Source organism: Phasianus colchicus, chromosome Z (genome assembly GCF_987193195.1).
Source record: "Phasianus colchicus chromosome Z, bPhaCol1.hap1.1, whole genome shotgun sequence".
NCBI lineage: Eukaryota > Metazoa > Chordata > Aves > Galliformes > Phasianidae > Phasianus > Phasianus colchicus.
In genome coordinates, this window is record NC_143476.1 from 41,346,554 (window position 1) to 41,372,640 (window position 26,087).

Sequence of the window (26,087 nt, forward strand, 5' to 3'; positions counted from 1 at the left end):
AACAGAGTGGAAGGGAAAAGCCCCTCTAATAAGGCAGCTAGAAGTTCCAGGAGCGACACACGTTGTGCTTTCAGAGAGGACGTTACAGAAAGTCGAGAGATGTGGATTCTTTCCTGCGGAGAAAAAACCCCCTGTTTTCAGGAAATGCAGTATTCTGAAATCGCACGTTCTCGGCATAGCAATTTCGCTAGTTCGCTCTCGTGGGTGGACGGCGCCACTCTCTGTTAACCGCTTCGGAGAGTTTGCAGTTGCTGGCCGAGAAATCGCGGTTCTCCCCGAATGCCGCTGTGTGCCTTCAGCAGCGGTCTCGTCTCTCTCGCATGCCGAGAAAGAGCGACTTCAGCCGGATGCTTTTCTCGGACGAGCGGCTTCTTCTGCGCACATCGCAAAGGAGCGGTTCTTGTCTTCTCCTTGTGTCCATGCATTCTGCACTACGCTTCTCTCTCATTCTTATGCCTTTCCGTTTATTCCTAGGGACATTTCGTTTTTCTCTGTTTTTCCGATGCTACACTTCAGCATTCTGTGACGAACAGAGTGGAAGGGAAAAGCCCCTCTAATAAGGCAGCTAGAAGTTCCAGGAGCGACACACGTTGTGCTTTCAGAGAGGACGTTACAGAAAGTCGAGAGATGTGGATTCTTTCCTGCGGAGAAAAAACCCCCTGTTTTCAGGCAATGCAGTATGCAGAATTCACACTTTGCGTGAAAATAGCGAAATTGCTATGCCGAGAACGTGCGATTTCAGAATACTGCATTTCCTGAAAACAGGGGGTTTTTTCTCCGCAGGAAAGAATCCACATCTCTCGACTTTCTGTAACGTCCTCTCTGAAAGCACAACGTGTGTCGCTCCTGGAACTTCTAGCTGCCTTATTAGAGGGGCTTTTCCCTTCTACTCTGTTCGTCACAGAATGCTGAAGTGTAGCATCGGAAAAACAGAGAAAAACGAAATGTCCCTAGGAATAAACGGAAAGGCATAAGAATGAGAGAGAAGCGTAGTGCAGAATGCATGGACACAAGGAGAAGACAAGAACCGCTCCTTTGCGATGTGCGCAGAAGAAGCCGCTCGTCCGAGAAAAGCATCCGGCTGAAGTCGCCCTTTCTCGGCATGCGAGAGAGACGAGACCGCTGCTGAAGGCACAAAGCGGCATTCGGGGAGAACCGCGATTTAACGGCCAGCAACTGCAAACTCTCCGAAGCGGTTAACAGAGAGTGGCGCCGTCCACCCACGAGAGCGAACTAGCGAAATTGCTATGCCGAGAACGTGCGATTTCAGAATACTGCATTTCCTGAAAACAGGGTTTTTTTTCTCCGCAGGAAAGAATCCACATCTCTCGACTTTCTGTAACGTCCTCTCTGAAAGCACAACGTGTGTCGCTCCTGGAACTTCTAGCTGCCTTATTAGAGGGGCTTTTCCCTTCCACTCTGTTCGTCACAGAATGCTGAAAAACAGAGAAAAACGAAATGTCCCTAGGAATCAAGGGTTAAGAATGAGAGAGAAGCGTAGTGCAGAATGCATGGACACAAGGAGAAGACAAGAACCGCTCCTTTGCGATGTGCGCAGAAGAAGCCGCTCGTCCGAGAAAAGCAACCGCCTGAAGTCGCTCTTTCTCGGCATGCGAGAGAGACGAGACCGCTGCTGAAGGCACAAAGCGGCATTCGGGGAGAACCGCGATTTAACGGCCAGCAACTGCAAACTCTCCGAAGCGGTTAACAGAGAGTGGCGCTGTCCACCCACGAGAGCGAAATAACGAAATTGCTATGCCGAGAACGTGCGATTTCAGAATACTGCATTTCCTGAAAACAGGGGGTTTTTTCTCCGCAGGAAAGAATCCACATCTCTCGACTTTCTGTAACGTCCTCTCTGAAAGCACAACGTGTGTCGCTCCTGGAACTTCTAGCTGCCTTATTAGAGGGGCTTTTCCCTTCTACTCTGTTCGTCACAGAATGCTGAAGTGTAGCATCGGAAAAACAGAGAAAAACGAAATGTCCCTAGGAATAAACGGAAAGGCATAAGAATGAGAGAGAAGCGTAGTGCAGAATGCATGGACACAAGGAGAAGACAAGAACCGCTCCTTTGCGATGTGCGCAGAAGAAGCCGCTCGTCCGAGAAAAGCATCCGGCTGAAGTCGCCCTTTCTCGGCATGCGAGAGAGACGAGACCGCTGCTGAAGGCACAAAGCGGCATTCGGGGAGAACCGCGATTTAACGGCCAGCAACTGCAAACTCTCCGAAGCGGTTAACAGAGAGTGGCGCCGTCCACCCACGAGAGCGAACTAGCGAAATTGCTATGCCGAGAACGTGCGATTTCAGAATACTGCATTTCCTGAAAACAGGGTTTTTTTTCTCCGCAGGAAAGAATCCACATCTCTCGACTTTCTGTAACGTCCTCTCTGAAAGCACAACGTGTGTCGCTCCTGGAACTTCTAGCTGCCTTATTAGAGGGGCTTTTCCCTTCCACTCTGTTCGTCACAGAATGCTGAAAAACAGAGAAAAACGAAATGTCCCTAGGAATCAAGGGTTAAGAATGAGAGAGAAGCGTAGTGCAGAATGCATGGACACAAGGAGAAGACAAGAACCGCTCCTTTGCGATGTGCGCAGAAGAAGCCGCTCGTCCGAGAAAAGCATCCGGCTGAAGTCGCTCTTTCTCGGCATGCGAGAGAGACGAGACCGCTGCTGAAGGCACAAAGCGGCATTCGGGGAGAACCGCGATTTAACGGCCAGCAACTGCAAACTCTCCGAAGCGGTTCAACGCGAGAGCCGCTTTAGACGTGCGTGAGCGAAATAACGGAACTGTGATGCCAGGAACGTGTGAATTCTGCCTACTGCATTGCCTGAAAACAGGGGGTTTTTTCTCCGCAGGAAAGAATCCACATCTCTCGACTTTCTGTAACGTCCTCTCTGAAAGCACAACGTGTGTCGCTCCTGGAACTTCTAGCTGCCTTATTAGAGGGGCTTTTCCCTTCCACTCTGTTCGTCACAGAATGCTGAAGTGTAGCATCGGAAAAACAGAGAAAAACGAAATGTCCCTAGGAATAAACGGAAAGGCATAAGAATGAGAGAGAAGCGTAGTGCAGAATGCATGGACACAAGGAGAAGACAAGAACCGCTCCTTTGCGATGTGCGCAGAAGAAGCCGCTCGTCCGAGAAAAGCATCCGGCTGAAGTCGCTCTTTCTCGGCATGCGAGAGAGACGAGACCGCTGCTGAAGGCACAAAGCGGCATTCGGGGAGAACCGCGATTTAACGGCCAGCAACTGCAAACTCTCCGAAGCGGTTAACAGAGAGTGGCGCTGTCCACCCACGAGAGCGAAATAGCGAAATTGCTATGCCGAGAACGTGCGATTTCAGAATACTGCATTTCCTGAAAACAGGGGGTTTTTTCTCCGCAGGAAAGAATCCACATCTCTCGACTTTCTGTAACGTCCTCTCTGAAAGCACAACGTGTGTCGCTCCTGGAACTTCTAGCTGCCTTATTAGAGGGGCTTTTCCCTTCTACTCTGTTCGTCACAGAATGCTGAAGTGTAGCATCGGAAAAACAGAGAAAAACGAAATGTCCCTAGGAATAAACGGAAAGGCATAAGAATGAGAGAGAAGCGTAGTGCAGAATGCATGGACACAAGGAGAAGACAAGAACCGCTCCTTTGCGATGTGCGCAGAAGAAGCCGCTCGTCCGAGAAAAGCAACCGGCTGAAGTCGCTCTTTCTCGGCATGCGAGAGAGACGAGACCGCTGCTGAAGGCACAAAGCGGCATTCGGGGAGAACCGCGATTTAACGGCCAGCAACTGCAAACTCTCCGAAGAGATAATATCATTGGATTGCAGAAATGTGGTATTTCGGGGAGATAATGTCCTAATTTGGGGAGAAGATGCCGTTCTGTGAGGGGGAAGCATGCATTTCTGAGAGAAAATCTCGTATTTAGGGTGAAACTGTCATCTTGCTAACGAACTTCATGGAGAAATTATGAGGTATTTTTATGAAACCTGGTATTCCCTTGAAAGAGTATATCTGTGATCAAATGCCATATTTCTGGGAGGGAACATCTGATGTGGGGGGGAGAAGGTGATGTATGTGTGAGAAAGCTGGTGTTTCTGGGAGAAAATGTCAGGTCTTGGTGAGGAAACAGATGCTAGAGAGGGAAAAGGGAGAGAAGTGGTTTCTCCCCTTTGGGAGAGAAGTGGTATTTCTGGGAGAAAATGCCCCAAATCGGGGAGTAAGTGTCATCCTGAGGCGTGTCATGGAGTAGATTTGGGAGGAAATGGAGGTGTTTCACAGAGTAGCGGCACTTCTGGGAGAAAATGTCCTCAGTGGGAAAGACAATGTCCTCTTGAGGGAAGAAAACAGGTCTTTCTTACAGCAAATGTCATCCAATTGGGAGAAAATCTCCTCTCTTGGGGAGAAAAGTGGTCTTTCTGAGAGAAGGTGTCCTCTTCTTGGCTGCAAGTGTCCCATTTGGCATTGTCATGGAGGCTTTTTGGGGAGAAAGCGTGTGGCAGTTGTAAGAGAAGGGGTATTTCTGGGAGCAAATCTCCTCTTTTTGGAAGAGAAGGTGAAATTTCCAAGGGAAAAGTGGCATTTCTGGGAGGAAATGACATAGCTGGGGGAGAAAAGTGGGAACCGGTGGGAAAGAAGATCTTGTACTGGAGAGCAACGGTGGTCTTTTTGGTGTGCCAAGTGGTCTCCTGGGGAGACAACGTGGTAAATAGGGGAGACAATGTCCTCTGGAGGAGTGTCAAGTAGTATTTGGGAGAGCAAACGTCAGGTATTTCTCGGAAACCGGCTGTTTCTGGGAGATAGTAGCAGACTTGGTTGGAAAATGACAGGTGTTTGTGAGAAAGCTGGTATTTTGGGGAAAAAAGGCCGTTTTTTAAAGAATAAGCTGGCATTTCTGGGAGAATATGTCCCATCTTTGGGAGAAAACGGGTGTATGTGGGAGAAAATGTCGTGTATTTGGGAGAAAGCTGGTGTACGTGGGAGAAAAGGCCATTGTGATGGGAGTCAGTGTGATCTTGAGGAGTGGAAAGCAGTATTCTTGAGATGAAACGTGAGGTATTTCTAAGAGTCCTGGTATTTCTGGGAGAAAATGTCTTGTTTTGGAGAGCCAAAGTCCCATTTTGGGGTCAGAAGCTGGTATTTCTGTGACACTGCCATCTTGATGGGGGTAAGTGTGATCTTGAGGAGTGTAAAGCAGCATTTTGGTTAGAAAATGGGAGCTCTTCCTAAGAGCAGTGCTATTTCTGGGAGAAAAGGAGCTCTACTGGGCATAAAAATGGTGTATCTGTGATAAAATGCCACGTTTCTGAAAGAAACTGTCCTCTTGCGGAGTGTAATGCTGTATGTTCCGGAGGAAATGGGAAATATTCAGCAGAGTCCTGGTATTTCTGGGAGAAGAGGTCTGATGTGGGGGGGGGGGGAAGGTGATGTATCTGTGAGAAAGCTGGTGTTTCTGGGAGAAAATGCCAGGTATTGGTGAGGAAACAGATGCTAGAGAGGGAAAAGGCCATCCCTTTGGGAGAGAAGTGGTATTTCTGGGAGAAAATGCCCCAAATCGGGGAGTAAGTGTCATCCTGAGGCGTGTCATGGAGTAGATTTGGGAGGAAATGGAGGTGTTTCAAAGAGTAGCGGCACTTCTGGGAGAAAATGTCCTCAGTGGGAAAGACAATGTCCTCTTGAGGGAAGAAAACAGGTCTTTCTTACAGCAAATGTCATCCAATTGGGAGAAAATCTCCTCTCTTGGGGAGAAAAGTGGTCTTTCTGAGAGAAGGTGTCCTCTTCTTGGCTGCAAGTGTCCCATTTGGCATTGTCATGGAGGCTTTTTGGGGAGAAAGCGTGTGGCAGTTGTAAGAGAAGGGGTATTTCTGGGAGCAAATCTCCTCTTTTTGGAAGAGAAGGTGAAATTTCCAAGGGAAAAGTGGCATTTCTGGGAGGAAATGACATAGCTGGGGGAGAAAAGTGGGAACCGGTGGGAAAGAAGATCTTGTACTGGAGAGCAACGGTGGTCTTTTTGGTGTGCCAAGTGGTCTCTTGGGGAGACAACGTGGTAAATAGGGGAGACAATGTCCTCTGGAGGAGTGTCAAGTAGTATTTGGGAGAGCAAACGTCAGGTATTTCTCGGAAACCGGCTGTTTCTGGGAGATAGTAGCAGACTTGGTTGGAAAATGACAGGTGTTTGTGAGAAAGCTGGTATTTTGGGGAAAAAAGGCCGTTTTTTAAAGAATAAGCTGGCATTTCTGGGAGAATATGTCCCATCTTTGGGAGAAAACGGGTGTATGTGGGAGAAAATGTCGTGTATTTGGGAGAAAGCTGGTGTACGTGGGAGAAAAGGCCATTGTGATGGGAGTCAGTGTGATCTTGAGGAGTGGAAAGCAGTATTCTTGAGATGAAACGTGAGGTATTTCTAAGAGTCCTGGTATTTCTGGGAGAAAATGTCTTGTTTTGGAGAGCCAAAGTCCCATTTTGGGGGCAGAAGCTGGTATTTCTGTGACACTGCCATCTTGATGGGGGTAAGTGTGATCTTGAGGAGTGTAAAGCAGCATTTTGGTTAGAAAATGGGAGCTCTTCCTAAGAGCAGTGCTATTTCTGGGAGAAAAGGAACTCTACTGGGCATAAAAATGGTGTATCTGTGATAAAATGCCACGTTTCTGAAAGAAACTGTCCTCTTGCGGAGTGTAATGCTGTATGTTCCGGAGGAAATGGGAAATATTCAGCAGAGTCCTGGTATTTCTGGGAGAAGAGGTCTGATGTGGGGGGGGGAAGGTGATGTATCTGTGAGAAAGCTGGTGTTTCTGGGAGAAAATGCCAGGTATTGGTGAGGAAACAGATGCTAGAGAGGGAAAAGGCCATCCCTTTGGGAGAGAAGTGGTATTTCTGGGAGAAAATGCCCCAAATCGGGGAGTAAGTGTCATCCTGAGGCGTGTCATGGAGTAGATTTGGGAGGAAATGGAGGTGTTTCACAGAGTAGCGGCACTTCTGGGAGAAAATGTCCTCAGTGGGAAAGACAATGTCCTCTTGAGGGAAGAAAACAGGTCTTTCTTACAGCAAATGTCATCCAATTGGGAGAAAATCTCCTCTCTTGGGGAGAAAAGTGGTCTTTCTGAGAGAAGGTGTCCTCTTCTTGGCTGCAAGTGTCCCATTTGGCATTGTCATGGAGGCTTTTTGGGGAGAAAGCGTGTGGCAGTTGTAAGAGAAGGGGTATTTCTGGGAGCAAATCTCCTCTTTTTGGAAGAGAAGGTGAAATTTCCAAGGGAAAAGTGGCATTTCTGGGAGGAAATGACATAGCTGGGGGAGAAAAGTGGGAACCGGTGGGAAAGAAGATCTTGTACTGGAGAGCAACGGTGGTCTTTTTGGTGTGCCAAGTGGTCTCCTGGGGAGACAACGTGGTAAATAGGGGAGACAATGTCCTCTGGAGGAGTGTCAAGTAGTATTTGGGAGAGCAAACGTCAGGTATTTCTCGGAAACCGGCTGTTTCTGGGAGATAGTAGCAGACTTGGTTGGAAAATGACAGGTGTTTGTGAGAAAGCTGGTATTTTGGGGAAAAAAGGCCGTTTTTTAAAGAATAAGCTGGCATTTCTGGGAGAATATGTCCCATCTTTGGGAGAAAACGGGTGTATGTGGGAGAAAATGTCGTGTATTTGGGAGAAAGCTGGTGTACGTGGGAGAAAAGGCCATTGTGATGGGAGTCAGTGTGATCTTGAGGAGTGGAAAGCAGTATTCTTGAGATGAAACGTGAGGTATTTCTAAGAGTCCTGGTATTTCTGGGAGAAAATGTCTTGTTTTGGAGAGCCAAAGTCCCATTTTGGGGTCAGAAGCTGGTATTTCTGTGACACTGCCATCTTGATGGGGGTAAGTGTGATCTTGAGGAGTGTAAAGCAGCATTTTGGTTAGAAAATGGGAGCTCTTCCTAAGAGCAGTGCTATTTCTGGGAGAAAAGGAGCTCTACTGGGCATAAAAATGGTGTATCTGTGATAAAATGCCACCTTTCTGAAAGAAACTGTCCTCTTGCGGAGTGTAATGCTGTATGTTCCGGAGGAAATGGGAAATATTCAGCAGAGTCCTGGTATTTCTGGGAGAAGAGGTCTGGTTTTGGGGGGGGAAGGTGATGTATCTGTGAGAAAGCTGGTGTTTCTGGGAGAAAATGCCAGGTATTGGTGAGGAAACAGATGCTAGAGAGGGAAAAGGCCATCCCTTTGGGAGAGAAGTGGTATTTCTGGGAGAAAATGCCCCAAATCGGGGAGTAAGTGTCATCCTGAGGCGTGTCATGGAGTAGATCTGGGAGGAAATGGAGGTGTTTCAAAGAGTAGCGGCACTTCTGGGAGAAAATGTCCTCAGTGGGAAAGACAATGTCCTCTTGAGGGAAGAAAACAGGTCTTTCTTACAGCAAATGTCATCCAATTGGGAGAAAATCTCCTCTCTTGGGGAGAAAAGTGGTCTTTCTGAGAGAAGGTGTCCTCTTCTTGGCTGCAAGTGTCCCATTTGGCATTGTCATGGAGGCTTTTTGGGGAGAAAGCGTGTGGCAGTTGTAAGAGAAGGGGTATTTCTGGGAGCAAATCTCCTCTTTTTGGAAGAGAAGGTGAAATTTCCAAGGGAAAAGTGGCATTTCTGGGAGGAAAGGACATAGCTGGGGGAGAAAAGTGGGAACCGGTGGGAAAGAAGATCTTGTACTGGAGAGCAACGGTGGTCTTTTTGGTGTGCCAAGTGGTCTCTTGGGGAGACAACGTGGTAAATAGGGGAGACAATGTCCTCTGGAGGAGTGTCAAGTAGTATTTGGGAGAGCAAACGTCAGGTATTTCTCGGAAACCGGCTGTTTCTGGGAGATAGTAGCAGACTTGGTTGGAAAATGACAGGTGTTTGTGAGAAAGCTGGTATTTTGGGGAAAAAAGGCCGTTTTTTAAAGAATAAGCTGGCATTTCTGGGAGAATATGTCCCATCTTTGGGAGAAAACGGGTGTATGTGGGAGAAAATGTCGTGTATTTGGGAGAAAGCTGGTGTACGTGGGAGAAAAGGCCATTGTGATGGGAGTCAGTGTGATCTTGAGGAGTGGAAAGCAGTATTCTTGAGATGAAACGTGAGGTATTTCTAAGAGTCCTGGTATTTCTGGGAGAAAATGTCTTGTTTTGGAGAGCCAAAGTCCCATTTTGGGGGCAGAAGCTGGTATTTCTGTGACACTGCCATCTTGATGGGGGTAAGTGTGATCTTGAGGAGTGTAAAGCAGCATTTTGGTTAGAAAATGGGAGCTCTTCCTAAGAGCAGTGCTATTTCTGGGAGAAAAGGAACTCTACTGGGCATAAAAATGGTGTATCTGTGATAAAATGCCACGTTTCTGAAAGAAACTGTCCTCTTGCGGAGTGTAATGCTGTATGTTCCGGAGGAAATGGGAAATATTCAGCAGAGTCCTGGTATTTCTGGGAGAAGAGGTCTGGTTTTGGGGGGGGAAGGTGATGTATCTGTGAGAAAGCTGGTGTTTCTGGGAGAAAATGCCAGGTATTGGTGAGGAAACAGATGCTAGAGAGGGAAAAGGCCATCCCTTTGGGAGAGAAGTGGTATTTCTGGGAGAAAATGCCCCAAATCGGGGAGTAAGTGTCATCCTGAGGCGTGTCATGGAGTAGATCTGGGAGGAAATGGAGGTGTTTCAAAGAGTAGCGGCACTTCTGGGAGAAAATGTCCTCAGTGGGAAAGACAATGTCCTCTTGAGGGAAGAAAACAGGTCTTTCTTACAGCAAATGTCATCCAATTGGGAGAAAATCTCCTCTCTTGGGGAGAAAAGTGGTCTTTCTGAGAGAAGGTGTCCTCTTCTTGGCTGCAAGTGTCCCATTTGGCATTGTCATGGAGGCTTTTTGGGGAGAAAGCGTGTGGCAGTTGTAAGAGAAGGGGTATTTCTGGGAGCAAATCTCCTCTTTTTGGAAGAGAAGGTGAAATTTCCAAGGGAAAAGTGGCATTTCTGGGAGGAAATGACATAGCTGGGGGAGAAAAGTGGGAACTGGTGGGAAAGAAGATCTTGTACTGGAGAGCAACGGTGGTCTTTTTGGTGTGCCAAGTGGTCTCTTGGGGAGACAACGTGGTAAATAGGGGAGACAATGTCCTCTGGAGGAGTGTCAAGTAGTATTTGGGAGAGCAAACGTCAGGTATTTCTCGGAAACCGGCTGTTTCTGGGAGATAGTAGCAGACTTGGTTGGAAAATGACAGGTGTTTGTGAGAAAGCTGGTATTTTGGGGAAAAAAGGCCGTTTTTTAAAGAATAAGCTGGCATTTCTGGGAGAATATGTCCCATCTTTGGGAGAAAACGGGTGTATGTGGGAGAAAATGTCGTGTATTTGGGAGAAAGCTGGTGTATGTGGGAGAAAAGGCCATTGTGATGGGAGTCAGTGTGATCTTGAGGAGTGGAAAGCAGTATTCTTGAGATGAAACGTGAGGTATTTCTAAGAGTCCTGGTATTTCTGGGAGAAAATGTCTTGTTTTGGAGAGCCAAAGTCCCATTTTGGGGGCAGAAGCTGGTATTTCTGTGACACTGCCATCTTGATGGGGGTAAGTGTGATCTTGAGGAGTGTAAAGCAGCATTTTGGTTAGAAAATGGGAGCTCTTCCTAAGAGCAGTGCTATTTCTGGGAGAAAAGGAGCTCTACTGGGCATAAAAATGGTGTATCTGTGATAAAATGCCACGTTTCTGAAAGAAAGTGTCCTCTTGCGGAGTGTAATGCTGTATGTTCCGGAGGAAATGGGAAATATTCAGCAGAGTCCTGGTATTTCTGGGAGAAGAGGTCTGATGTGGGGGGGGGGGAAGGTGATGTATCTGTGAGAAAGCTGGTGTTTCTGGGAGAAAATGCCAGGTATTGGTGAGGAAACAGATGCTAGAGAGGGAAAAGGCCATCCCTTTGGGAGAGAAGTGGTATTTCTGGGAGAAAATGCCCCAAATCGGGGAGTAAGTGTCATCCTGAGGCGTGTCATGGAGTAGATTTGGGAGGAAATGGAGGTGTTTCAAAGAGTAGCGGCACTTCTGGGAGAAAATGTCCTCAGTGGGAAAGACAATGTCCTCTTGAGGGAAGAAAGCAGGTCTTTCTTACAGCAAATGTCATCCAATTGGGAGAAAATCTCCTCTCTTGGGGAGAAAAGTGGTCTTTCTGAGAGAAGGTGTCCTCTTCTTGGCTGCAAGTGTCCCATTTGGCATTGTCATGGAGGCTTTTTGGGGAGAAAGCGTGTGGCAGTTGTAAGAGAAGGGGTATTTCTGGGAGCAAATCTCCTCTTTTTGGAAGAGAAGGTGAAATTTCCAAGGGAAAAGTGGCATTTCTGGGAGGAAAGGACATAGCTGGGGGAGAAAAGTGGGAACCGGTGGGAAAGAAGATCTTGTACTGGAGAGCAACGGTGGTCTTTTTGGTGTGCCAAGTGGTCTCTTGGGGAGACAACGTGGTAAATAGGGGAGACAATGTCCTCTGGAGGAGTGTCAAGTAGTATTTGGGAGAGCAAACGTCAGGTATTTCTCGGAAACCGGCTGTTTCTGGGAGATAGTAGCAGACTTGGTTGGAAAATGACAGGTGTTTGTGAGAAAGCTGGTATTTTGGGGAAAAAAGGCCGTTTTTTAAAGAATAAGCTGGCATTTCTGGGAGAATATGTCCCATCTTTGGGAGAAAACGGGTGTATGTGGGAGAAAATGTCGTGTATTTGGGAGAAAGCTGGTGTACGTGGGAGAAAAGGCCATTGTGATGGGAGTCAGTGTGATCTTGAGGAGTGGAAAGCAGTATTCTTGAGATGAAACGTGAGGTATTTCTAAGAGTCCTGGTATTTCTGGGAGAAAATGTCTTGTTTTGGAGAGCCAAAGTCCCATTTTGGGGGCAGAATCTGGTATTTCTGTGACACTGCCATCTTGATGGGGGTAAGTGTGATCTTGAGGAGTGTAAAGCAGCATTTTGGTTAGAAAATGGGAGCTCTTCCTAAGAGCAGTGCTATTTCTGGGAGAAAAGGAGCTCTACTGGGCATAAAAATGGTGTATCTGTGATAAAATGCCACGTTTCTGAAAGAAAGTGTCCTCTTGCGGAGTGTAATGCTGTATGTTCCGGAGGAAATGGGAAATATTCAGCAGAGTCCTGGTATTTCTGGGAGAAGAGGTCTGATGTGGGGGGGGGGGAAGGTGATGTATCTGTGAGAAAGCTGGTGTTTCTGGGAGCAAATGCCAGGTATTGGTGAGGAAACAGATGCTAGAGAGGGAAAAGGCCATCCCTTTGGGAGAGAAGTGGTATTTCTGGGAGAAAATGCCCCAAATCGGGGAGTAAGTGTCATCCTGAGGCGTGTCATGGAGTAGATTTGGGAGGAAATGGAGGTGTTTCAAAGAGTAGCGGCACTTCTGGGAGAAAATGTCCTCAGTGGGAAAGACAATGTCCTCTTGAGGGAAGAAAGCAGGTCTTTCTTACAGCAAATGTCATCCAATTGGGAGAAAATCTCCTCTCTTGGGGAGAAAAGTGGTCTTTCTGAGAGAAGGTGTCCTCTTCTTGGCTGCAAGTGTCCCATTTGGCATTGTCATGGAGGCTTTTTGGGGAGAAAGCGTGTGGCAGTTGTAAGAGAAGGGGTATTTCTGGGAGCAAATCTCCTCTTTTTGGAAGAGAAGGTGAAATTTCCAAGGGAAAAGTGGCATTTCTGGGAGGAAAGGACATAGCTGGGGGAGAAAAGTGGGAACCGGTGGGAAAGAAGATCTTGTACTGGAGAGCAACGGTGGTCTTTTTGGTGTGCCAAGTGGTCTCTTGGGGAGACAACGTGGTAAATAGGGGAGACAATGTCCTCTGGAGGAGTGTCAAGTAGTATTTGGGAGAGCAAACGTCAGGTATTTCTCGGAAACCGGCTGTTTCTGGGAGATAGTAGCAGACTTGGTTGGAAAATGACAGGTGTTTGTGAGAAAGCTGGTATTTTGGGGAAAAAAGGCCGTTTTTTAAAGAATAAGCTGGCATTTCTGGGAGAATATGTCCCATCTTTGGGAGAAAACGGGTGTATGTGGGAGAAAATGTCGTGTATTTGGGAGAAAGCTGGTGTACGTGGGAGAAAAGGCCATTGTGATGGGAGTCAGTGTGATCTTGAGGAGTGGAAAGCAGTATTCTTGAGATGAAACGTGAGGTATTTCTAAGAGTCCTGGTATTTCTGGGAGAAAATGTCTTGTTTTGGAGAGCCAAAGTCCCATTTTGGGGGCAGAAGCTGGTATTTCTGTGACACTGCCATCTTGATGGGGGTAAGTGTGATCTTGAGGAGTGTAAAGCAGCATTTTGGTTAGAAAATGGGAGCTCTTCCTAAGAGCAGTGCTATTTCTGGGAGAAAAGGAGCTCTACTGGGCATAAAAATGGTGTATCTGTGATAAAATGCCACGTTTCTGAAAGAAACTGTCCTCTTGCGGAGTGTAATGCTGTATGTTCCGGAGGAAATGGGAAATATTCAGCAGAGTCCTGGTATTTCTGGGAGAAGAGGTCTGATGTGGGGGGGGGGGAAGGTGATGTATCTGTGAGAAAGCTGGTGTTTCTGGGAGCAAATGCCAGGTATTGGTGAGGAAACAGATGCTAGAGAGGGAAAAGGCCATCCCTTTGGGAGAGAAGTGGTATTTCTGGGAGAAAATGCCCCAAATCGGGGAGTAAGTGTCATCCTGAGGCGTGTCATGGAGTAGATCTGGGAGGAAATGGAGGTGTTTCAAAGAGTAGCGGCACTTCTGGGAGAAAATGTCCTCAGTGGGAAAGACAATGTCCTCTTGAGGGAAGAAAGCAGGTCTTTCTTACAGCAAATGTCATCCAATTGGGAGAAAATCTCCTCTCTTGGGGAGAAAAGTGGTCTTTCTGAGAGAAGGTGTCCTCTTCTTGGCTGCAAGTGTCCCATTTGGCATTGTCATGGAGGCTTTTTGGGGAGAAAGCGTGTGGCAGTTGTAAGAGAAGGGGTATTTCTGGGAGCAAATCTCCTCTTTTTGGAAGAGAAGGTGAAATTTCCAAGGGAAAAGTGGCATTTCTGGGAGGAAATGACATAGCTGGGGGAGAAAAGTGGGAACCGGTGGGAAAGAAGATCTTGTACTGGAGAGCAACGGTGGTCTTTTTGGTGTGCCAAGTGGTCTCTTGGGGAGACAACGTGGTAAATAGGGGAGACAATGTCCTCTGGAGGAGTGTCAAGTAGTATTTGGGAGAGCAAACGTCAGGTATTTCTCGGAAACCGGCTGTTTCTGGGAGATAGTAGCAGACTTGGTTGGAAAATGACAGGTGTTTGTGAGAAAGCTGGTATTTTGGGGAAAAAAGGCCGTTTTTTAAAGAATAAGCTGGCATTTCTGGGAGAATATGTCCCATCTTTGGGAGAAAACGGGTGTATGTGGGAGAAAATGTCGTGTATTTGGGAGAAAGCTGGTGTATGTGGGAGAAAAGGCCATTGTGATGGGAGTCAGTGTGATCTTGAGGAGTGGAAAGCAGTATTCTTGAGATGAAACGTGAGGTATTTCTAAGAGTCCTGGTATTTCTGGGAGAAAATGTCTTGTTTTGGAGAGCCAAAGTCCCATTTTGGGGGCAGAAGCTGGTATTTCTGTGACACTGCCATCTTGATGGGGGTAAGTGTGATCTTGAGGAGTGTAAAGCAGCATTTTGGTTAGAAAATGGGAGCTCTTCCTAAGAGCAGTGCTATTTCTGGGAGAAAAGGAGCTCTACTGGGCATAAAAATGGTGTATCTGTGATAAAATGCCACGTTTCTGAAAGAAACTGTCCTCTTGCGGAGTGTAATGCTGTATGTTCCGGAGGAAATGGGAAATATTCAGCAGAGTCCTGGTATTTCTGGGAGAAGAGGTCTGATGTGGGGGGGGGAAGGTGATGTATCTGTGAGAAAGCTGGTGTTTCTGGGAGAAAATGCCAGGTATTGGTGAGGAAACAGATGCTAGAGAGGGAAAAGGCCATCCCTTTGGGAGAGAAGTGGTATTTCTGGGAGAAAATGCCCCAAATCGGGGAGTAAGTGTCATCCTGAGGCGTGTCATGGAGTAGATCTGGGAGGAAATGGAGGTGTTTCAAAGAGTAGCGGCACTTCTGGGAGAAAATGTCCTCAGTGGGAAAGACAATGTCCTCTTGAGGGAAGAAAACAGGTCTTTCTTACAGCAAATGTCATCCAATTGGGAGAAAATCTCCTCTCTTGGGGAGAAAAGTGGTCTTTCTGAGAGAAGGTGTCCTCTTCTTGGCTGCAAGTGTCCCATTTGGCATTGTCATGGAGGCTTTTTGGGGAGAAAGCGTGTGGCAGTTGTAAGAGAAGGGGTATTTCTGGGAGCAAATCTCCTCTTTTTGGAAGAGAAGGTGAAATTTCCAAGGGAAAAGTGGCATTTCTGGGAGGAAAGGACATAGCTGGGGGAGAAAAGTGGGAACCGGTGGGAAAGAAGATCTTGTACTGGAGAGCAACGGTGGTCTTTTTGGTGTGCCAAGTGGTCTCTTGGGGAGACAACGTGGTAAATAGGGGAGACAATGTCCTCTGGAGGAGTGTCAAGTAGTATTTGGGAGAGCAAACGTCAGGTATTTCTCGGAAACCGGCTGTTTCTGGGAGATAGTAGCAGACTTGGTTGGAAAATGACAGGTGTTTGTGAGAAAGCTGGTATTTTGGGGAAAAAAGGCCGTTTTTTAAAGAATAAGCTGGCATTTCTGGGAGAATATGTCCCATCTTTGGGAGAAAACGGGTGTATGTGGGAGAAAATGTGTATTTGGGAGAAAGCTGGTGTACGTGGGAGAAAAGGCCATTGTGATGGGAGTCAGTGTGATCTTGAGGAGTGGAAAGCAGTATTCTTGAGATGAAACGTGAGGTATTTCTAAGAGTCCTGGTATTTCTGGGAGAAAATGTCTTGTTTTGGAGAGCCAAAGTCCCATTTTGGGGGCAGAAGCTGGTATTTCTGTGACACTGCCATCTTGATGGGGGTAAGTGTGATCTTGAGGAGTGTAAAGCAGCATTTTGGTTAGAAAATGGGAGCTCTTCCTAAGAGCAGTGCTATTTCTGGGAGAAAAGGAGCTCTACTGGGCATAAAAATGGTGTATCTGTGATAAAATGCCACGTTTCTGAAAGAAACTGTCCTCTTGCGGAGTGTAATGCTGTATGTTCCGGAGGAAATGGGAAATATTCAGCAGAGTCCTGGTATTTCTGGGAGAAGAGGTCTGATGAGGGGGGGGAAGGTGATGTATCTGTGAGAAAGCTGGTGTTTCTGGGAGCAAATGCCAGGTATTGGTGAGGAAACAGATGCTAGAGAGGGAAAAGGCCATCCCTTTGGGAGAGAAGTGGTATTTCTGGGAGAAAATGCCCCAAATCGGGGAGTAAGTGTCATCCTGAGGCGTGTCATGGAGTAGATTTGGGAGGAAATGGAGGTGTTTCAAAGAGTAGCGGCACTTCTGGGAGAAAATGTCCTCAGTGGGAAAGACAATGTCCTCTTGAGGGAAGAAAACAGGTCTTTCTTACAGCAAATGTCATCCAATTGGGAGAAAATCTCCTCTCTTGGGGAGAAAAGTGGTCTTTCTGAGAGAAGGTGTCCTCTTCTTGGCTGCAAGTGTCCCATTTGGCATTGTCATGGAGGCTTTTTGGGGAGAAAGCGTGTGGCAGTTGTAAGAGAAGGGGTATTTCTGGGAGCAAATCTCCTCTTTTTGGAAGAGAAGGTGAAATTTCCAAGGGAAAAGTGGCATTTCTGGGAGGAAAGGACATAGCTGGGGGAGAAAAGTGGGAACCGGTGGGAAAGAAGATCTTGTACTGGAGAGCAACGGTGGTCTTTTTGGTGTGCCAAGTGGTCTCTTGGGGAGACAACGTGGTAAATAGGGGAGACAATGTCCTCTGGAGGAGTGTCAAGTAGTATTTGGGAGAGCAAACGTCAGGTATTTCTCGGAAACCGGCTGTTTCTGGGAGATAGTAGCAGACTTGGTTGGAAAATGACAGGTGTTTGTGAGAAAGCTGGTATTTTGGGGAAAAAAGGCCGTTTTTTAAAGAATAAGCTGGCATTTCTGGGAGAATATGTCCCATCTTTGGGAGAAAACGGGTGTATGTGGGAGAAAATGTCGTGTATTTGGGAGAAAGCTGGTGTACGTGGGAGAAAAGGCCATTGTGATGGGAGTCAGTGTGATCTTGAGGAGTGGAAAGCAGTATTCTTGAGATGAAACGTGAGGTATTTCTAAGAGTCCTGGTATTTCTGGGAGAAAATGTCTTGTTTTGGAGAGCCAAAGTCCCATTTTGGGGGCAGAAGCTGGTATTTCTGTGACACTGCCATCTTGATGGGGGTAAGTGTGATCTTGAGGAGTGTAAAGCAGCATTTTGGTTAGAAAATGGGAGCTCTTCCTAAGAGCAGTGCTATTTCTGGGAGAAAAGGAGCTCTACTGGGCATAAAAATGGTGTATCTGTGATAAAATGCCACGTTTCTGAAAGAAACTGTCCTCTTGCGGAGTGTAATGCTGTATGTTCCGGAGGAAATGGGAAATATTCAGCAGAGTCCTGGTATTTCTGGGAGAAGAGGTCTGATGAGGGGGGGGGAAGGTGATGTATCTGTGAGAAAGCTGGTGTTTCTGGGAGCAAATGCCAGGTATTGGTGAGGAAACAGATGCTAGAGAGGGAAAAGGCCATCCCTTTGGGAGAGAAGTGGTATTTCTGGGAGAAAATGCCCCAAATCGGGGAGTAAGTGTCATCCTGAGGCGTGTCATGGAGTAGATTTGGGAGGAAATGGAGGTGTTTCAAAGAGTAGCGGCACTTCTGGGAGAAAATGTCCTCAGTGGGAAAGACAATGTCCTCTTGAGGGAAGAAAACAGGTCTTTCTTACAGCAAATGTCATCCAATTGGGAGAAAATCTCCTCTCTTGGGGAGAAAAGTGGTCTTTCTGAGAGAAGGTGTCCTCTTCTTGGCTGCAAGTGTCCCATTTGGCATTGTCATGGAGGCTTTTTGGGGAGAAAGCGTGTGGCAGTTGTAAGAGAAGGGGTATTTCTGGGAGCAAATCTCCTCTTTTTGGAAGAGAAGGTGAAATTTCCAAGGGAAAAGTGGCATTTCTGGGAGGAAATGACATAGCTGGGGGAGAAAAGTGGGAACCGGTGGGAAAGAAGATCTTGTACTGGAGAGCAACGGTGGTCTTTTTGGTGTGCCAAGTGGTCTCTTGGGGAGACAACGTGGTAAATAGGGGAGACAATGTCCTCTGGAGGAGTGTCAAGTAGTATTTGGGAGAGCAAACGTCAGGTATTTCTCGGAAACCGGCTGTTTCTGGGAGATAGTAGCAGACTTGGTTGGAAAATGACAGGTGTTTGTGAGAAAGCTGGTATTTTGGGGAAAAAAGGCCGTTTTTTAAAGAATAAGCTGGCATTTCTGGGAGAATATGTCCCATCTTTGGGAGAAAACGGGTGTATGTGGGAGAAAATGTCGTGTATTTGGGAGAAAGCTGGTGTACGTGGGAGAAAAGGCCATTGTGATGGGAGTCAGTGTGATCTTGAGGAGTGGAAAGCAGTATTCTTGAGATGAAACGTGAGGTATTTCTAAGAGTCCTGGTATTTCTGGGAGAAAATGTCTTGTTTTGGAGAGCCAAAGTCCCATTTTGGGGGCAGAATCTGGTATTTCTGTGACACTGCCATCTTGATGGGGGTAAGTGTGATCTTGAGGAGTGTAAAGCAGCATTTTGGTTAGAAAATGGGAGCTCTTCCTAAGAGCAGTGCTATTTCTGGGAGAAAAGGAGCTCTACTGGGCATAAAAATGGTGTATCTGTGATAAAATGCCACGTTTCTGAAAGAAAGTGTCCTCTTGCGGAGTGTAATGCTGTATGTTCCGGAGGAAATGGGAAATATTCAGCAGAGTCCTGGTATTTCTGGGAGAAGAGGTCTGATGTGGGGGGGGGGGAAGGTGATGTATCTGTGAGAAAGCTGGTGTTTCTGGGAGCAAATGCCAGGTATTGGTGAGGAAACAGATGCTAGAGAGGGAAAAGGCCATCCCTTTGGGAGAGAAGTGGTATTTCTGGGAGAAAATGCCCCAAATCGGGGAGTAAGTGTCATCCTGAGGCGTGTCATGGAGTAGATTTGGGAGGAAATGGAGGTGTTTCAAAGAGTAGCGGCACTTCTGGGAGAAAATGTCCTCAGTGGGAAAGACAATGTCCTCTTGAGGGAAGAAAACAGGTCTTTCTTACAGCAAATGTCATCCAATTGGGAGAAAATCTCCTCTCTTGGGGAGAAAAGTGGTCTTTCTGAGAGAAGGTGTCCTCTTCTTGGCTGCAAGTGTCCCATTTGGCATTGTCATGGAGGCTTTTTGGGGAGAAAGCGTGTGGCAGTTGTAAGAGAAGGGGTATTTCTGGGAGCAAATCTCCTCTTTTTGGAAGAGAAGGTGAAATTTCCAAGGGAAAAGTGGCATTTCTGGGAGGAAAGGACATAGCTGGGGGAGAAAAGTGGGAACCGGTGGGAAAGAAGATCTTGTACTGGAGAGCAACGGTGGTCTTTTTGGTGTGCCAAGTGGTCTCTTGGGGAGACAACGTGGTAAATAGGGGAGACAATGTCCTCTGGAGGAGTGTCAAGTAGTATTTGGGAGAGCAAACGTCAGGTATTTCTCGGAAACCGGCTGTTTCTGGGAGATAGTAGCAGACTTGGTTGGAAAATGACAGGTGTTTGTGAGAAAGCTGGTATTTTCGGGAAAAAAGGCCGTTTTTTTAAAGAATAAGCTGGCATTTCTGGGAGAATATGTCCCATCTTTGGGAGAAAACGGGTGTATGTGGGAGAAAATGTCGTGTATTTGGGAGAAAGCTGGTGTATGTGGGAGAAAAGGCCATTGTGATGGGAGTCAGTGTGATCTTGAGGAGTGGAAAGCAGTATTCTTGAGATGAAACGTGAGGTATTTCTAAGAGTCCTGGTATTTCTGGGAGAAAATGTCTAGTTTTGGAGAGCCAAAGTCCCATTTTGGGGGCAGAAGCTGGTATTTCTGTGACACTGCCATCTTGATGGGGGTAAGTGTGATCTTGAGGAGTGTAAAGCAGCATTTTGGTTAGAAAATGGGAGCTCTTCCTAAGAGCAGTGCTATTTCTGGGAGAAAAGGAGCTCTACTGGGCATAAAAATGGTGTATCTGTGATAAAATGCCACATTTCTGAAAGAAACTGTCCTCTTGCGGAGTGTAATGAGAGACCTCAGAGGCCTGTCCAGCCTGACCATGAGTATCTCCCCACTGCCATAATGTTGTCTTGCCCCAGACCTATACAAGGCTACAAAGTGAGTCACCAGCTCTGGATTCCTACTTAGGAGGGGTTTGCCATCAAGATAGACAGCAAGTCTCCATGTAACCCTCTCCTCTAGGTATCAGCCCTGGGAAACATGCTGCCAAATATTCTTCAGAAAAGCATCTTAGAGAGGTTTCTGTGAGCAGATGGGGGACATTTGATGAAGCAAACGGATGCTGGGTAAGCAGTAATTCTCACTCAACAACCAGCCTGGGGGCTCCGTTCTTTCTTCATTTCCATTCTTTCTGATGGAAATGTCCTTGAAACTTAACTTTTTCCTACTTTTCCAGTACTTGTTTGATACTTTCTTTTTCTAGTAAGCAAAAATTCTAAGCCCTTGTCCTCCAGTAACTGTCTTTCATTTTCTGATACAAAGATAACCTTTGGAGGCATGCCTTTTTCTGGGAAGCCAAGTTCTAACAGCAGAAAAAAATTTCAAAGGCTGTATGGAGAGCATCAACTACAATGGCAATAATATCACTGACCTTGCTAGAAGGAAGAAATTGGAACCTTCTAATGTGGTAAGAACATAACTTTATCATCATCTAAACTTCTGCTTCTCCTTCTAAGGAAAGTTTGTGAGTGTGTGTGACAGATGTTCTGAAATCATATAATATATAAAACAAAGTTTGTCACATGCCTAAACATTTCATTATACATACTTTTATGATTTTTGTTTGTTTGTTTGTTTGTTTGTTTGTTTTTAATATCTGGGAACCTGTTTCTGCTGGGATTTAAGTTTCAGCTTTACAGAATTAGCCTTCAGCATCAGATGAATGTTTTTTAAAAGAAAACCAGTAGATCAGTATATACATTTTTGCTTTCATCTTATAGTAACCCAAAACTAGGATGGACAATATTTATTGTTAAATCAATTGCAGTGTGTCAAGGATCTAAATCCTGTTATCTTCCATCCCCACAGAGCAAGTTGCGTGGGTGTGCAAAATCATGAGAAAGGGAAGGCTCAGAGCCATTTTATGGGAGCTCCGTAAAGCATCAAGATACTAAACTTTGAAACTGTTATTTAGCTTATTAACATTACAGGGATTATTAACATTACATTCTATTTTTTTCTCTCCAAAGCATTCATAGTTGCTTTCATGTTTAAACTTGTGTCTTTCTGTAAGGGTTGATCAGGAAATCACTTTAATTTCTGTATTTTTAAGAATCTAGGCGTTCCTAAAATAGTTGGTGGATTACATGAGCAATGTGGGTAGGAAATAAATGTATTATTACCCTGAATTTGAGATAGATCTGTTCAAGGCTTTCTTCTGTACAGTACTGCAGCCTTCACAAAGCCCTGCTCACAGTATGTATAGTTTGATTACTGCTTTTTTTCTTTATGTATTTTGCATAGTACATAACAGTAATGAAGAATAAGATATAAGATAAACATGTACAGTAGAAATAAAGTGCAATGATTCTTCTTGGACAGATGTGCAACTTCTGAGATGTCTGTAGGACAAATTCCAGCTTTTGAAAAGCATAGCACAGCTAACAGTTCTGTAGAGTGTCTATAAACTCCTCTTTCTGGTTTATTTGGATGTGAATTTTCTGTTTGCTTGTTTTGTTTGTTAGTTGATTACATTCTGTTGCCTGTGACATTAAAGCAAAATCTACATATGTAGATTTGGTAGTGTTAGAGGTTTACCACTAAACTGTGGCATGCTAGTTTAATCTGATGATTCACTTCTGAGAATATAAAAACAGAAGTGAACTTTGCTTTCAGATGAATTATTTAAATTTCTTCCGCTCTTCAAAAACAGAATCAGTTTCACTTATGAAATCAACATGGATGTTTATGTTTCTTACAAAAAAACTTTTATTCTTCTAGTTTTGAACCTGATTTAGCATGAAAAATACTAAGCTGAAACTACTATTTTTGTTAACCACGTTTATGTTAATGGCACTTAAGCAATCCAACCAGGATCAAAGCTCCATTGTAGGAACTGTGCAGATGCATAGCAGTAGACATATCCTGCCCTAAAGAAAAAGCAAAAATAAATAACGTAATGAAATGGAACACAAAGTAATTGGTAAAGTTATAAGAAGCATCATAGGGGGGAAAAAAAAATAGATGGACAAAGAATAAAAAAGAGGTTTGAGACAAAAATAAAAATGTTCTTACTGTCAGATTTCAGAAGTTGTACAAGGAAAAGGAGTAAAAAATTAAATTTATACGACGAGGATGTCCAGAAAATCTAAGAAGTTAATCTTGATTTTACATTGAACAAAAATAGAATGAATAAAAATCCTTAGGTCTCACAAATACGTATGTTATGATCATAAATGCACCATTAAGAGTCTTTCAACATCTTCTTAAGCAATTTATTCATTTTATCTTTAGAGGGTAACAATGTGGAGCAAAAAAGTTTTGCAGTCCTCTGTGATAGAACAAGTGGCAGCAAACCTTTGAGGAGAAAGAGTAAGATGGATGGCCTTAAACAGTTTTTGCTTTTATTAATGGAGCCTGATTTGTTTTCACAGAAATGAGGCAAATAATAAACATACACAGAAAGGAGAGTAGGAGATAGAAGGACAACAAGAAAAAAAAAATGGAGTGTCAAATTTTCTCCCAAATGGACTTGCAAGAGTTGACAGTGACTTACTAGAGCATTAATTTCTTCTTTACAGCTTTATTCAGGTCTAAGACAGAAAAAAAGAACATGCACACGAGTCTTCCAATCCATATTTTCTATGTTATTTAAAGCAATAAGGTTATGTATGGTATTTTATGTTGGTTTCATTTACATTTGCAGGTACTAAAATCTAACAAGTTTCTCAAAACCTGTAACAGAAAAATGCTGAGAAGAATCAAATTTATTGCTCTCTCTCTTCACATACATTGGGCTTATGATCCTCCCACTTCAGTGGCTGCTCTTCCATGTATTACTGAGTGCAATCATGTACAAATATAAGATAAACATTTTCTTTAAAGTATTTATAGTATGTTGCGCTCAAATAAATATTTGAGAAAATAAAGAAATAACCTGACAGCTATTAATCAGAGTTTTATTGCCTTTAATATATGATCCATCCTGATATAGCAATTATTGTTGTTTTAGTAAATGCATTACCTCACTTTTACAGGTTTATTTTCAGCCAGTATATATATCCTTTTGCTCAACACAACAGAGAACTTTCCAATAGCCAAAAAACATTCTGCCTTTAAATTAAATTAATCTTCTTGGAAATATCACTCTTCCAACTCTCCTGTTCTGTATGTCAGCTACTGCTCAAAGCTGTCTACTGTTCCTCCTGTTAACCATACAGTTATTAAAACTTGGTATATGAATACCTTTTCATCATATTTATCCACAATAAATGAATGAGACTTCTCCCCATAGAATCTTTCTATGAAACTTTCCATCCCTCTGTCTTTCTGCTAAATCTCAAATAATCTGAACTGCAGTTCATTTAGATATTAGACCTCAGGTTCAGATAACATCCTTGAGGTAATAAAATGTTATTGTCTGACAGATCTAAAGTGATATTTTTCCTGTAGGAAATTCCATGGGGCACTTACACTGAAACTGAGAAGTGTTTTTCCTTCTCTTGCTGAGTGAGGGTTTAAATAGGAAATGCATATTCATATAATATAAAGAGAGATGATGGGGATTTTCTAATAACTAAATTGGAAATCAGAAATGTGACTTTTTTTTTTTTTTTTTTTTTTTTTTTTTTCCCAATTTACCAGTTTGCAAGCAATGCCTCCTTTTCCATAAAGACAGCTCTTCAAGAAAGCCCATTTCTAACACTCACAGACGTGTGCAGAACACCGTTTTTCATAGATGACAGACAGTAACTTTACAATAACATCAGCCATTTCTTTCAACACTGTCACAAATACCATTCAACAACAAATAGCATTCAACTAGGCCTCAACTTCCTAATTTCATTGAAGCCTGTATACCTTTCATTCAGTGTTAACATTACTTGAAAAAAAGTGTTTGGACGTTACATTATATTATCCTCAGTTCATCGTGTTGTAGCAGATCTAATCTTTAATGAAAACGAGACATGTAGGAATCCTATTTGAACTTTTCTTTTATCTTCACTCTTATTTCAAAAAGAAAGTAGTTGATTAAACACACCTAGTGACAAACCAACATGTGATTATCATCTATAATAAATGATACTCCTGCTTGCTAGTATAATTGTATTTGCTCTTCTTGTTGCCTTTGCTTGCTTCATCCACACCAGTAGATGTGTTGAGAAAACTGACTGGGAGAAAAGAGGTCATTCCCTGGTCCTGGTTACAAAGACAGCACAGACACAGCCCATGGTGACTGAAAAACAAGGAATAAAGAGGTTCAAGACTGTACTGCAAAAGTGTATTGCAACTGCAGGTTGCTTAAAGAAGTAGAAGCAAAGGGAATGTCCACAGGTTTGAAAAAGTGGCCTGCAACTACACAATATTCATTGTTTCAGAAAGGAGATTTAACGATGCAAAATCTTTGGCAAGAAAACAGTTGTTTTTAGGGATCAAATAGAGAGAGAAATAGTGCTGGGGACCTAGACTCCATTTAGGACATAATACTTGTCTTGTCTCTACACATGAAAATATTTTAAATTACTAGCTGAGAGATCAGGGGTCCTGAACCATGGTATGTTCATTATTGTTGATTGCATGTACTGTGTCATATCACTTAAAAAATTAAAAACATTAATGGCACTGAAATTTCAAACTGGGTGCACGTACCACTGTGCATAGCAACTGACAAGCTATTATCTACGTTGATTAAAACTCTTAGTGCTAGTGTTTTAGCTTCTCCAAAAGCAAGGAATAAACAATTTGAATGTAGGCTTTATCAGTATTTGTACTTGTAATAAAACCAGGAATATTCATAGAATCATAGAATCATAGAATTTTTTTTTGAGTTGGAAGGGACTCTTACAGACCATTGAGTCCAGTTCCCCAGTAATGAACAGGGACACCCACAGAGGTCAGAGACCTCAGAGGCCTGTCCAGCCTGACCATGAATATCTCCCCACTGCCATAATGTTGTCTTGCCCCAGACCTATACAAGACTACAAAGTGAGTCACCAGCTCTGGATTCCTACTTAGGAGGGGTTTGCCATCAAGATAGACAGCAAGTCTCCATGTAACCCTCTCCTCTAGGCATCAGCCCTGGGAAACATGCTGCCAAATATTCTTCAGAAAAGCATCTTAGAGAGGTTTCTGTGAGCAGATGGGGGACATTTGATGAAGCAAACGGATGCTGGGTAAGCAGTAATTCTCACTCAACAACCAGCCTGGGGGCTCCGTTCTTTCTTCATTTCCATTCTTTCTGATGGAAATGTCCTTGAAACTTAATTGAGTTTGCATGGAATTTTACACTTTTTGGATTTCTAATCTTTCTCATCATTAATCCTTAAATATGTGTTCCACAATACCACTAACCAATTATAGAAAAATAATTTAAAATAATCATGTATCAAACTTTTTTAAAATTCTATTTGGAAGGTAGGAGACCTAATTACAGGCATGGGACTTTAATGTATGTGCTGAAAACTGAAACTCAATATCTACTTTTTCATTGCTCTTCAGCCACCTGAGCAAATAGATTACCTCCTGTGATAGGTTTCTGACAGTCCCTCTTAGTTTGACAGTTATTTTAGAGAGAGTCACTTTTGTATATAATGAAAGGAAAAGTTGCCAAGCATACGTACATATTTTATGTTTCTTAAAACTTAAAAGCTAGAGGAAAGACTCCATTTTTAGTCATGCCATTTTAAATTCAGAGTATTTGTACTGTCCGCCAGGTTTACATCAATGACACAGAATGGCATCTAGCCCAAGGGCTGAGTTACATTTCTTGCACAGGAAGGGCAGCTTTTATAATTGAGTGTATCAGTTACTGCTTTGAACTTTTTTTGTGTTACTACATTCATGTGAAAATATGATGTGCATTTTCGCATCTTCTATG

At 44.2% G+C, this 26,087-nt stretch overlaps 1 long non-coding RNA gene across 2 annotated transcripts; it reads left to right on the forward strand.

Moving 5' to 3' along the window:
• Window positions 1-20,190: 20,190 nt before the first annotated feature.
• LOC149912910 (uncharacterized) lies at window positions 20,191-25,387 on the forward strand. Of its 2 annotated transcripts, none has more exons than XR_016462202.1 (3): window positions 20,191-20,337; window positions 20,534-20,678; window positions 22,917-23,037. It is a non-coding gene; the product is annotated as an uncharacterized LOC149912910 (long non-coding RNA). The 2 variants fall into 2 exon arrangements; XR_016462201.1 differs by lacking the exon at window positions 22,917-23,037 and adding an exon at window positions 25,280-25,387 and having other exon boundaries at window positions 20,195-20,337.
• Window positions 25,388-26,087: the final 700 nt, after the last annotated feature.